Here is a 14,363-nt window from a genome sequence, read left to right on the forward strand (position 1 = left end):
TTTTTCCAGTGAAATTACCAATGAATCGATTTGTAACCAATTTTCCCTCTTTATCGCAATTTTTTATTCTCGAGTAAAGAAAACATGGCAATTTTAGAGATATTCACATTCTCTCCCTGATTATCCTTGTATACATGAAGGTTTGGGATGAGGTCAGGAAGAAAGGGGCAGGAGGTGAAATTATTGGTGGTTCTCATACACTGTGATGGTCTTACTTTAATGTAACACGAAACGTGATAAGTGTGCACATAGAGATTTAACGCAGAGATATTTAACTTATTGTTAGTAGCAATTTGTTCGGAACGCAAATGAGCACTCAAATATGCAGATTAGCTCCTCTTGCTTGTGCCATTCATGTTGATTTATGTTTTGCGTACATGATGGAGTTTGCTTGTTTATCGCCCCGATACGCGGCGTTTATAAGTTTCTCACTCACTTCCATGGGGTATGGCCTCCAAGTGTGGATCATCTCTTTGGTCTTTAACACCCGCAACAATAATTCCCATGGGGGGAAAATGTAATGAGGGAGATCTTTGAATATTTTCCACATGAGAGAAAAGTTACAGCATATAAATGCTATTAATCGTCTTTATTTAGTTGCTTTGCAAGAAAACCATGCTAAAAACACCTTTTTAATTTAAAAAAAAAAATCTTCTGAGAACTAATCATGAGCACAATCACTGACGCGAAGATGTTAGGAAAATGAGTAAAATTGCATTAAGCAATCATCTCACACATTCAAGAATAATTAAATTCAATATATAATTGTATATAGGGAAATTGTCACACAAAGTGCAACATCACTGAATTTGTGAGAAATTCATCCCGATGATTCTCTTTGTGGGTATTAAATAATGCACGACTTGGTAAATTTAACCCTCTTCATCCTCTTTGCATTTTCCATCCACAGATTGTCACACATTTTCCGATGTGTGCAGACCAGAGTGGCTTATAGACGAGCGCATATACATACTTAATTTGCCATATTGTCTGAACCGCGTTAATATCCTTTTGCCAAAAGGGTGAAAGTTGAGAAGGGTATTAACAATCATTATTGACAGTTTAAAAACTGGCTCAAAAGTGTTAAAATTTTATCAATAGCAGGGTATTTCATTTGAAATAATAATCCTACAAAATAAAATGCTTCGTAATCTCTTGACTATAAATATTTTAAAAGCAATTTAATATACGAAATTTAATGTTTAAAATTAGGGAACCACATTCAAATAAATCAATGTAAAAAATCAGTGTAATAAAATCAATAAGAATGTCGAAAAAAAATTGCAGAGTCCTCGAATATTTTGTAAATTTAATTAATTTGCAAATTTTCCTTCGATATTATTCTAGTTACTATTAAAAAGGTCACTCGTTGGGTCAAGTGATAGAGTACTTTTCTTATGATACGTGTCTCGAGTTCAAATCTTCCTTTAGATTACCAGGAATTTTTCTGGCGTTAAAGAAGCCATTCCCAAGGAATCATCTTCAACAACGATTTTTCAAGGTTAAAGGCTAAGAAGGCTTTAGAAAGCGTATTTCTGAATCGAAAGGTATCATGTTTGGAAAGGTTTTGGAATTTTTCCCAAGTCGGAACCGGTTTCAATTTTTGCACTTACATTTCCAAGTTCTCTTATTAGGAGAAGTATATTACCACATATACTACAAAAAAATTAAAATGTTAACATCATTTTACTGTTCGAATTCAAATAGAGAACAGTTATGTAATCGATTTTCTTTTTCAACGTGTGATACGGCTGGAAGCCAAACGGTAAGAGATATCGACTTCGGGTCTTTGACGACCCCCATAAGTCAACATTATCTAGGACAATCTTTTTCTCTCCCCCCACTACCCTTTTCCCCCACCAAAACCATGTTCTTTTTTGGTTTATTTCGAAAACGGCTCCTACGATTTCTTTCATTTTCGAATATGTTTTAGAGGTAGTCAAGGCGAATATTTCGTCGTTGCACACCTATGTTCGAAAACCGTTTCGATATCGAATTTTCGAAGGTCAAAGTTTAACCACTTTATAGGGCATACTTTTCAAGCGATTTGCTTTAAAATTGGATTTTTTAGAAAGAGTTTTAAATTTTCAACCCAACTGCATCGGACTTAATTGGTATCGATAGTAAATCGATAATATGCCCCTAAATGATTTACCTTTCTCAGATTTACATTTTATTTGTTCGAAAGCTTTCGAAAATATTCTAAAACCAACTTTTATTAAGCAATTTCTTAGTTCGGAATGGATTTTTAAATGTATCAATAAATTTAATCGGTAGTAAAGCAGTATGTAACCAAAAAGCATGCGAAAAGGTAATACACGGATAGCTCTTTTTAGCGAGTTTGAGCACTCCGCAAAGCTGGGACGCTTTGCCATCTCTTTTCTCACAGAAGTGATATTAACTTCTTTTAAGATTGACAAATAGCCAAAACACTCACTGTTAGACAATACTGCCAACAATTTTTTTAAAATCAAAAGTCATCGAAGATATTCGCAATTAGGTGGTCTGGAGGGGAATTCTGTAACGCTCTGGCAATGTCATATGGCAAATTTAGTTCGAATCTTAGGAGAGCTTTTTCGAAAATGCGATTCTGTAGCCGTGACATTGCCATTTCAGCTCACGTGGCATTGTCGGCATTGTCAAAAGTCACATATTTGAGATTTCTGGCAATTCAAATGACAATGAGTTTGGTTAAACAAATCAACCAAGACGTACTTTATTTTCATAAAATCATCAAGTAAAGGGATTTCATTACAAATTCAATGAATTGCATTTTCGAACTCATATGATATGACAAAAAAAGCTCGAACGGCATTGTCAGGTTTCGAAATCACGCTTGACAATGTCACGAAAATTACAGAATTCCCCTACTGGTCTGAAGTACTTAGTTTCCAGGATTCCCTACCCTTGACTATATGATTTCCAAGGGTCTTAGATATGAACGTCTAATTTGTTAATATTTACGTCGTCGCGTAGCTGGAATTGGTTTTTGCTGCTCTCGGGTAATATCAATTTATCAGTATTTGGCTGGATTATTTTTATAGTAAATCTTTACAGAATTTATGGTAAAACATAAATATGAATTAGTTAGTAAAGGTTACTAATGACTTATGGTGTTAATTGATATATATTTAAATAATTTTTCAACGGTTGATTTATCGTATCTAAAGATGATCGAGAACTAAGGGAAACGTTTTCAGTATTTCATGAAGTTTGTCTCTTAATCTTGTTTTAAAAGTCTCTTAATTTTCTCTTTAGAATTGGAAAATTTGTACAACTGTACATTTGTTGCATGTATTATCTCAATTTCTGAATTTTATTTAAAAGAATATCTCTTTCAGTGTTCTAATTTTGATATAAAAAATGTATAAATTTTTCGAATGCACTTTCGAGTGTAGAGTGACACAAATTGAAAGCCTTGAAATTAACCAACAAGATGAAAGTGTTGCATTTCTCACTTAATTTTGCAGCATTTTGGCTCATATTCCGTTTTTGGATGGAAAATTTTCTCGTTGAAAGACACACAACCACCCACCCCTATTTCTCTCACTTCTTCATCCCCCTTTTTCTACTCCACATTCCCAGAAAAGAGATAGAAGTTGATGTGAATTAATGCATTCCATTTTGGATGAGAAAACTGCTGGGGGTTGGAGGGTGCTTCTCTGGAAAAAGCACATCGTCAGTGGCAATTTGCCACCCACCAGCCCATGTTAAGATGCTCACTTCGGTTGCCTAATAAAATGTGACACCACGCTCTGACGCCCCCAGAAATTGTGTTGATGATATTTGTTTGCATCTCATTTTGCTAAAGTGGAATTTTATATAAACATAAAAGCGACGCTCTTTCGAGGGGTGTTATTCCAAAAAGAGGTACTTCAAACACCCTCACAGTGAGAGACATCCCCCTTTGCTCTTTGTACCGGGATCCTCTGGCAAAAAGTGAGTGTGGTGTCAGAAAATGAGCTTCCAATTGGTTGTATGATACGATGTGACTCCGTTGGAGTTAATGCTCATTCAGGGCATTCAGTAGACATATGGGGGAAGTGGGGCACCTTTGAAATTGAGATTTTTCACCTATTTTTAAATACAATTAAGCCTCGTCGTGATATAATTTTACTGCACAAACAGATTGAGAAGCTAAATTACATTATGATATGGCTCAGTTCCACTTTAAAATAGGAGAAAAATCCCAATTTCAAAGGTACTCCACTTTCAAAGATGCCCCACTTCCCCCTATCCAAATTGTCGCCTTTACAAAACAAAGTGCCTATAAGTTATAGTAGATTTTTATATTTTAGTCTTATGTTAATCTTTTATATTTTTTTTTAAAGTAGGAATAAGAAAGGAATTATATTTTGACGTTTTTTGCAAATCTAGGGTAAGTGTGCCAAATTCCGGCCAGCTTGCAATTTCGGCCACCTTTTTTGTTCCTCGAATGTCCATGAACTTTTACATTTTACGTACTCTAGAGATTATAAAATGCAAAAGAATAACAAAAAATGTAGATTCGACAAACGAGATGACGTAAAAAAGATATTGGAAGAATTCTCAAAGGGCAAGGAACTATGAGAATGAAGGTGGCCGAAATAGGGCACCAAAGCTATGTCTATATTTTTATTCATTTTAAAATGTATTAAGAATGATTTTAGAGTAAATAAAGACGGTAAACTCTTTACAAGGTTCCAAGCAACACTCTTTCAGAAGAAAAAATAAAAAAAATCAATTTGAATTTAAAATATTACATTTTAAACTTAAGACTTTGACGCTTGCATGCAACAATGCCGAAATTTGGCACACTTACCCTAATGTTTGGTATAAAAAAGCGTAAAGATTCTGATTTGTTAATTTTACTTATAGGGTTAGTGAGGCATCGAGCCTAATAGATTTCAGTATATACTTCATATCTTCAGATCTGTAGGGGAAAAGCTTTCAGGCTTCGTACACACTTTGGCTTCAAACACATCATATTTTTCCCATACTTCTTTAATAAATTTAACCTGAAGGGGAATTCTGTAACAGTATATGACAATGTCATATGACAAATTTTCGTGGTAAAATTCGGGAGTAAGATAACATTAAACTGCAATGAACATTTAATGGCCATTGCAAAGAGCTTAATGAAGCTTTTTGTAACTTATATGAGTCGGATTTATGATTAGTTCTTTCGATTTTACCACATAAAAAAAATTTAAATTTGTCATATGACTTTGTCATACTGTTACAGAATTCCCCTACTGGCCTATAACAATATAAATTAATAGCTTTTATTGAGTCACATATTTACTGAAGAACTTAGTGTTCGAAGCCGAAGTGTGTGCGAACTTTGAAAGCCTTCCCCTAAACCTTTTCCTGAGACTGTGTAAAAATTTGGCATTTCAGACATTCAGTTCTTTAAATCAGACAGACTACAGGAGTCAAGTGTGACTGGCGCTCTTATCTATTGCATCACAAAATCCCTATAAGGATAATAAATAATTGAGAATATACACATTTATTTATTTTTTACTTAACTCAGCGTGATACGTTTATACGTTAGGCTTTCAAATCTTTTTTTTTGTCAAAATGTATTTTTGATTGAAAGCAAAATTTATCAATCTAAACGGAAAAGAGTCATAGAAACCTTACAATTTGAGAATTTATTCCAAGTTTTCAACATGATCTTTTTTGTAATGCACGATGTTTTTAAGTCAGTTGATGAATACTTCCCATGCTGCCCGAACGTGAACCTCCGGAATGAAAGTCTTTCATTCCGGATTCATTCAGTCACTGCGATTACATTCTGGTGATTTTTTAGTTAACATAGATCATAAAATGCCCCATATGAAAAGTCAATCGGATTTACATTTATACGTTTGATCATGGAAGCTATTGTGAGCTCGAAATGAACGCTGTTTTAAGCTAACTCTAGTATAACAGTGCTGAGTTTTGATGGAACGTCCACTACCTTTCACCGAAATATTTACGTATTCATAGAATTGCAAGAGAATTTCTTAATAAATATTGGCCTTAATTAATTAGTTAAATTCTTTATTATATAATTATTTTATTTATTTTTTAATGCTTGCACTCCATAGAGAGGGTAGTATACATAATACCGCGATTTTTTCACCTCCCCAAATTTCCACCCCTGGGGACCCCTTTTCTCAACATATCTTTATATTTTAAAAGATTTAAATGTTGAAAATATTCAAATAAGGTCATGCTTGACGTCATTAGAAAGGCCTCGGAATTTCTGACAAGTTTGAAGTTTGAACTGGTTCCAATCGGTTAATAATCATTTTTATTTCAATTGTAACCATTCGCAGCTGTTTTGGACCATCTTTTGAGTGATTTACGAACGATTCAAATTGGTTGTGAACCGGTAAACGGTACATCAGAGGTGTGCAAGAACCGTTGAAACCGAATAAACGTCAAAATAAGTTTGTTCAAGTAGCGTTTTGACCATTGACGTACAAGTTTCTTTTGACGTTTTTTCGATTTCAAACGGTTCTTGCACACCTCTGCGGTAAATAATGTACAAGTACTTTTGAGGTATAGCTTCGATATAGTTGAAGCAGAGGCCTCCTCGACATTATATATATGCATGTAATATATTTTTCAGTGTTTAAATTTTATTTTTTTGCTCTTTTCCAGGACAAATTTGTTGAGTATTCTACCCTACCGCGACTTGTCATTTGGCCGAAAAACGACCAAAAACGGTCGGTAGGTTTAGTGTTAAATGCAGGGTCCTCCCGACATTTCATTTTTCCATACGTTTTTGCATAGAGGCACTGAAGACTATTGGCAAGTTTTTTCCTAAAAAGAATTAACTTATCAGTCTGATATATTTCGAAATCGTGCACAAATGCTATCTAAAAATACATATTTCATAATGCTCGCCGAAATAATACAAGAACTATGAGCAAATTTGTTTAAGTCGCGGTGCAATTAGCTGCAAAATTTTTACAAGGAAAAGTGAAAAATAGTTCACTTTTTATTAGGTTTGATGAGCCCCTGGTTGAAGCAAGTTTCTTACGTTTGGCTTGGGGAAAATTGTCAAATAGTGACATAAATTCTCTGTAGTTGCGTACGCCATAAGTTACGAGTTCGTGCATTTCGCAAAGCATGAGACGCTATAGGGCTTAGGGAATACCAGGCGAGAATTAACTAGCAAATGATATTTTTTTCTGTGCCTATAATTTGTGAAAAACATGTTCGAATCAGACTGATAAATATTTTAGGCATAATAAACTATGATATCCCATTATTGTCTAAATCTATCCCTCACTAATTCTGCCCCGGTTTCCTCTACCATCCCTTTTTTATTCCCTATGTGTATAGGAGAGTTTCCAAAATTTTCACACAGAATGCGGTAATGGCATTTGTTCCTTTTTTTATTTATTTGTCACTAAACTATAGGGTAAATAATTTTAGATAGCGATTTTCAATTTCTCGGTGACTCCCCATATTTAAACCTTTTAAACTTTATTTTCGTGTATCTTAGAAACACGAAAGTAGAGTTCTGAGCTCACTTACAGAAGTAGAGTTCGAATATATGTATTTCGTATAGACAAATGTGTACGAAAGCGTATGAATTAAATTTTTCTTGTATTGAGATGTTGTGATTCTCATGTTTTGAGAAAGAGTGAGAACTGCAAATTATGTAAACACATGAATTATTCCCTCGTCAGAGTCAAAATCGCAATTTTCATATTTCACATCACACTTTGCAAAGTTGAAATTTTCGTGAATTTCCGAACGAGCCATCTATCTCTTCCCTCAACACCAGAGAGCTTTCATCTCATCGCGCATCATGTGCTAAAGCGACAGGGGTAAATATACAATATATATATTTATATGGAGGAGTTTGAGGACGTGGGTGGAGATACTACGGAGATTTCAAACACATAAAATGCAAACGAATTGGAATGCACATGCATTTTAAAATCGAATAATATACAAACTGTGAATTTTTAATAGAAAAATGTGTGTAGAGACTCCAATTGCATTTGCAACATGGCAGACAAAATGAGAGAAATCTCCCTTATGCAAATTTATCCGGGTGTCGAAATGAACTACAAAAAAAAATGCGCAAAATAAAATTTTCCTCTCTCACTATATTAAATAAATATCTCTCGACATCAATTTCCTACTTATTTGATTAAACTCATTTAAGTAAATTATTCCTGATATAACTCAGGTCATTTTTGTGCATGCTAATTTCCCAAAAGTTAATTGAAATTTATTATTGAAAGTGATATTTTTTATGCTTTCCCTTAATTACCGAGCACCATGATTCAATAACGAATTATTCCATTACGCAGGAATATGTCCCAAAAAAAAAACTTAGAAAAAATTTATAAAAGAATACTCTGCACAGAATATTTCGCATGAGGACTAGTTATTTGCATTCCAATAAATAACTCAATTACACTGTGGAAAAAGAAAGATGAAAAATCACACGCTTCTAATTTGTAGTCCGTGGCTTAATTCAATTCGTTCTCTGTGCATATTTTCCTCTCGAAAAATTTCATGTCAAAGGCAGAGAAAATAATTTCCATCTCCAGTGACACAAACATTATTAGTTTCTGCAAAAATAGCGCAACAGAATTGCTCAAAAAAAATTGTATGATTGCGGACATAATTACTCGTTTCTTTTATTGTTTGATTACTGTCCAAATAAATAGTCATAGAGAAGAGGTGATATAAAACAAAAACGGTGTCTCCATACCATTTATCTAGGTAGACCAACCGCAAAAAATTATACTTTTATGTCCACCACCTTTAATTCCCCAATCTAAAACTTTAATATCCCTCTCGCAAATATATTTTATTGTTCGTAATTAAACTGTAAGAGTGTAGATCAGTAATGTGGAAGGAATTTAACAAATAAGCTCTTATATACTGTGACATCATAATAAATTCCAGCGAATGGAATACACGAAATTAGTAATTTGAAAATTAAAATAATTTATCGTGTAAATTGCTATTATACCTCTTCAAATTTAGTCAGTTCAAAAGTTCTGGCTCAAATGAGAAAGGGGTGGTAAATTAATAGTCTTACGTGCTGGGAGTGAATTCTGAAATTTGTGAAGTATTCACGTGAAAAAAATTCACAGCCCTTAGGTCGTCTTTTGTGAGTATTTCGTTAAGTTTTCACACAAAGTGTCACGTGAAACATTCATGCTATCTTAGAATCTATGAGATGTTTTTTTGAAAGTTTCTTGAAACACTTAGTTGGAAAATGTGATCTCAAATTGGTGAATTTATCACGTGATTAACTCACCATCTCAGAATTCATATACCGTGGGGATATATTCTTCTATATTCGGGAGTTTCTCACGTGAGTACGAAAATCGAAAAAAGCGCATTATTTTAGTGAGTTTTGACTCGTTTTTTTCTTTTAGTGAACTTGCTGTGTTTCTTAATTTTCACACTCAGACGAGAAACTCCTGAATAGAAGAATATGCACCCCGTTTGTGAATTCAGAGATGCTGTGAGAATTTCATTTGACAGTTTGTGTGACAGCTTCACAAATCACAGAAAGCGATTCTAAGCGTTCGTGAATTTCTCGCGTGAAAAACTCACTATCCAATATTTTTCACAGAGAAAAGTTTTGGTGAGAAGGTTTTTCACAGAAGATTTTGGCTATTTATGCCAAAAATCTAATGGGGATGCTCCTTAGAGGGCCTCATAGGTCAATTTATGTTAATACATTTTCACAAATAAAAATATGTCAAAAATATGTTTGAAAAGCCTTCAAAATTTTCGGTGACTGCACAACATTCTGTTATGGTGTTTATTACACACTAGAAGAAATTTTCATCAAAAATTGCCTTTTTTTAAAATTCTGACGTTTCTGCCTACAAAGATAGGAGAAATTTAAAAAAGCCATTTAAAAAAAAATTCTACTAGTGTGTAGAGGCCATTAGGAAGTACTGACCGCAATTTTGAGATATTCACCGGCCGTTTTTCTCACTAAAACAGCATATTTTGCATCACTTCATCTTAACCCATTCCTTACCATGGTAATATACATCATACGCAATTTGAGTGATCTTAGATGATTTATTCCTGGGCAATTTTTATCTGAATTGCTGTCGGGAATGGATTTTTAGTAACTTTAGTTCTTCAATTTCTTGGGAAAAATAGTCCGACAGAGATGGGAATGCATTTTGTTGTTGTTTTCTTGCTTCGCGGAAGGTCATGCAAAATTTTATTGCTCAAAATGGTGGACGGAAAATTCGACATCTCGTCGAATTTGCTAAAATTGGCCTCTTTTCTCTTTCCTGGTTTGAATTCTAGTTGTCAATCTGTTTTCTTTGATAGTTACTCTATCTAAATCAATAGAGTTCGTAATGAATTAATGCACAGAATTTAAATTCAGTAACCGTTAAGACGTGTGTTTGACTGGGGCTCCCCGGGCCCCCATAATACATTTAAAAAAATTTCTTTTCAAAAATTTCATCTACTAATCTGTAGGAAACTAATCCCACAATATGAAGATTCTATCTCAAGTATTTCTGGTACATTGACTGAATGGGTTAATCTGTTCACAGAATTCTGGAAAGATTTTCCTAAATACACAAAACACTGAAATATGACGTTTCAAAGAAACATTCTTTGACATTTCAAAGTTCTGAAACCCTCCTCAAAAGTACGTAGAAGTGAAATAAAATAGCCCGCAAACAGCATAAAAAAGGTCAATATCTTCTGGAGAACTTTAGTTTTGGCATTCTAGCAAAAGCTTTTCGTGAATGTTGTCAGTCACTTTTCACTCACAATCTGAGAATCGCAATTCTAGCAGCTGTGAAAAATCTTTCGTCAGATCTTCAATTTGATTTTCTCACTAGCTGAGAGGTTCACGAAATCTCAGAATTCATACCCTGTGGGCAGAATTACGACTTAAGGCGAGAGACGGCTTAACGTAATTATAATCAAAATAATGATTAGATTACATTTGTTATTATTTGTGTAATTTTACAACAAAAATTACGTTAAAAAAAAGGTACCAACGACTATCATTATAATTTATTTTTTACTGTTTAAATAAGATTTCTCGAAACTCCCGAATTTATAAACAGTTATTGCATTTAATTTTCAAAACATGAATTCTCTCTAATCTAAAGGCGTCTACACATTGGAAGCCATTCTCATCAAAAGTTGCTTTTTTGAAGGAAATTGTGTACAATGCTGTAGGAGGAAACATTAAAATTCTGTCAAAAATGAAATTTTCGACGAAAATTGCTCCCAATATGTAGAGACTTTAAATCAAAATTTTCCAAAACCTCCCCTCATATCTCTTATATCATATTACTTTACGTACCAAGCGAATAGAAGTCTGCTCAACACTCTCACAATTTCTTATTAGGTTTATCTATTGTACTATCTAGCTACTAGGCTATCTCAGATTGACAACTTTTCAGGCCTGTGTAATTTGTTTTAATGTAAAATTGAATATCTTGTTACCTGGCAATTATCACCAGATTTTAAACTGTTATAGAGCTCAGTCTCAGGAATGTCCATAATTGAAGAACAAAAAATTTTGTTGCAAATTAAAAATATTTTTTATGGTTATTATTAGGGTGGAATCACCAGTTCTCGCCAGTGCCCCACTTCTCGCCACTTACATTGAAATCGCTATTTTTCGCAATTTATGAAATAAATGAGTCGCAATTTTTTTGTATTGTTTCTGCTTCTACGCATAGAATCGAAAAATAATAATTATTCGTTTTGGATTCACGATTTTGATCATTTTTTAGAGCAATATTTTAAGCAAGTGCATCGAATCCAACATCTCTTACCAAATGTACTAAGTGTCGTCAAATTTTCATCAGGCTAAAAATACCTATTAGGGTAAATAATTTGTCTATTGAATATTTAATTGCACATGTGGAATACATAAAATTTGTATTTAGTCAATTAATATTTCATTTTATATTATTTTTGTATAAAAATGAGGCATGGCGAGAAGTGGTAATATTCTGGAATTGATTTTACCACCTGTCGCCATATCTTTTCAATAGGCGACGCTAACTTCACTTCGTACATTCTCAGTTGTCAAATTTGCATTGTTTACTTTCTGCAAAAGCCACATAATTTGATTTCTCAAATAAAAGTGAAGAAAAATCATTTAAAGAGAGTAATAATAAAGTGATCACAAGGAAAGAGAAATGGTGAATGTATTCTTTTCATAGCATTGCCTAAAATAACCGAGTGTGGTTCTTTTCAAGTGGGTGGCGAGAAATGGTTACAAATTTTACAAAACTGGCGAAAAGTGGTAAAAAGTGGCGACGAAATGGTTATTTTTGCATTATTAATAAAAATCAGTTTTTTAAGTAGTCCAACGTTATGTTCTAGGATTATTGTTTTCACGTATCTAGAGCCAATACATCTAAGTAACTTTGTGTCAAATTTGACTTATCTTGTAACAAGGATTCAAAAGTTATGATTAAATGAATTTAATTTTTTCCTAAACATGGCGATAGACGGTTATTCCACCCTATCATCAAATTGTGAACGAGAACTTTTTGACTAACCATTTAATACTTTGGTTGGGATTGATATCGCGATGTGATCTCAATGAATGTAACATTTTTTTTTCACATTAATTAGTACAATCTGTATGACAAAAATATCCGTCCATCCGTTGATCATAAATAAATAAAATAATAGTCAAAATTGCTCATTATACACCGTGACCATCTCCTAACTCCGCAATCCCCGCGCAATTCTCTTGGGCTCAATATAATAACATAATTAACGCGCAACTGATTTTCGTGGATTGCATGACATTTGAATTTATGGTGCTAGCCAGGGGAGGCAGGAGAGGTGAGTCAGATTCACCCAAAAAGCGGTGAAATGGACATTGTGTTATATCTATTACAAAATTAAATAAATTAAATTTATTAATGGGCATATACAGACACCAGTTAGCGGAAAAAGAAGGGAAATCGTGCAGTTATAGTCACCAACAATTATGTTGATTTGTCAACTGAGAATCAAATTTGGAGCTTTAATGTCCATGTGCATGGGTCTGGAAATTTTCCAGATATAGTGTTGTGGCTTTGTTGGTTTTAGTCGTGTTTTTTTTTTTTTGGAGAAGAAAGAAAAATAGCTCAATAATAATAGGAAAAAGACCCGCGAAATTAGCTAAAATCAAATTAAGTGAACGTAAATTGAGTAATTAAAGACATGTTTCTTTGGTCGAAAGAGCAATTTCTCAGTAACAATAAATTGCTGTCATACATTAAGAATGGCAATTTTCATGAAGAAATTTTGATATTATTACAAAATTTTCAGGGAAATCTTGAGATGACACAAATATTATTAACTTCGCTTACAAAACGTTAAGGGGCTATTCATTGGAAATATTGATTGAAAACTGATTTGTGTTCAAGCTTTTTTTTCCTTTTTTTCAGTTCTTTTTTTTAGTTCTTATTTTTTTCTTCTTAACCCATTCCTTACCATTGTATTATACATCATACGCAAATTGAGTGATTTTTGATGATATATTTCTGGGCAATTTTTATACGAATTGCTGTCGGGAATGGATTTTTAGTAACGTGAGTTATTCAATTACTTGAGAAAAATAGTCCGACAGAGATGAAAATACATTTTGTTATTATTTTCTTACTTTGCGGAAGGTCATGCAAAATTTTTGCTCAAAATGGCGGACGAAAAACACGACATCACGTCGAATTTGTTAAAATTGGCCACTTTCCTCTTTCCTGATTTGAATTCTAGTTGCCAATTGGTGTTCTTGGATAGTTACTCTATCTAAAGCAATAGAGTTTGTAATGAATTAATGCACAGAATTTAGATTCAGTGACCGTTAAGACGTGTGTTTGACAGAGGCTCCCCGCGCCCCCATATGAGATAAAAAAATTTTCTTTTCAAAAAAATCAACTACTAATCTGTAAAAAACTAATCCCAAAATATGAACATTAATCTCAAGTATTTCTGGTACATTGACTGAATGGGTTAAAATTACTGTTGTGTTAAGTAACTGCCTTTAGAGTAAGAGAAAAAGGATATAGGGGAAAGTACTTTCCCTTTGAACGTTCATGCCTTTGAATAATGTGATTTTTTTTTAATTTTCGTAAGACACACAATTCTATTAAATATTAGTTAGCTTATTATTAATTATTGGATAATTGCGTGATAACTATGTGTAAATCTTTAAGGAAACATAAAATAAACTCGCATTATTCGAAGGCATGAACGTTCGAAAGGAGAGTACTTTCCCCTAATAATGATACATTAACTTTAATATAATTATTGTTGCGATTGTAAGTCAGTTGTGTTGTGAAATTAATTTGTACTTAAAGCTTACTTGATGTAATTTGAATATCGTTGATTCTAAAAAAAAACAATAATGACTT

Source organism: Phlebotomus papatasi, chromosome 3, assembly GCF_024763615.1.
Source record: "Phlebotomus papatasi isolate M1 chromosome 3, Ppap_2.1, whole genome shotgun sequence".
Taxonomy (NCBI): Eukaryota; Metazoa; Arthropoda; class Insecta; order Diptera; family Psychodidae; genus Phlebotomus; species Phlebotomus papatasi.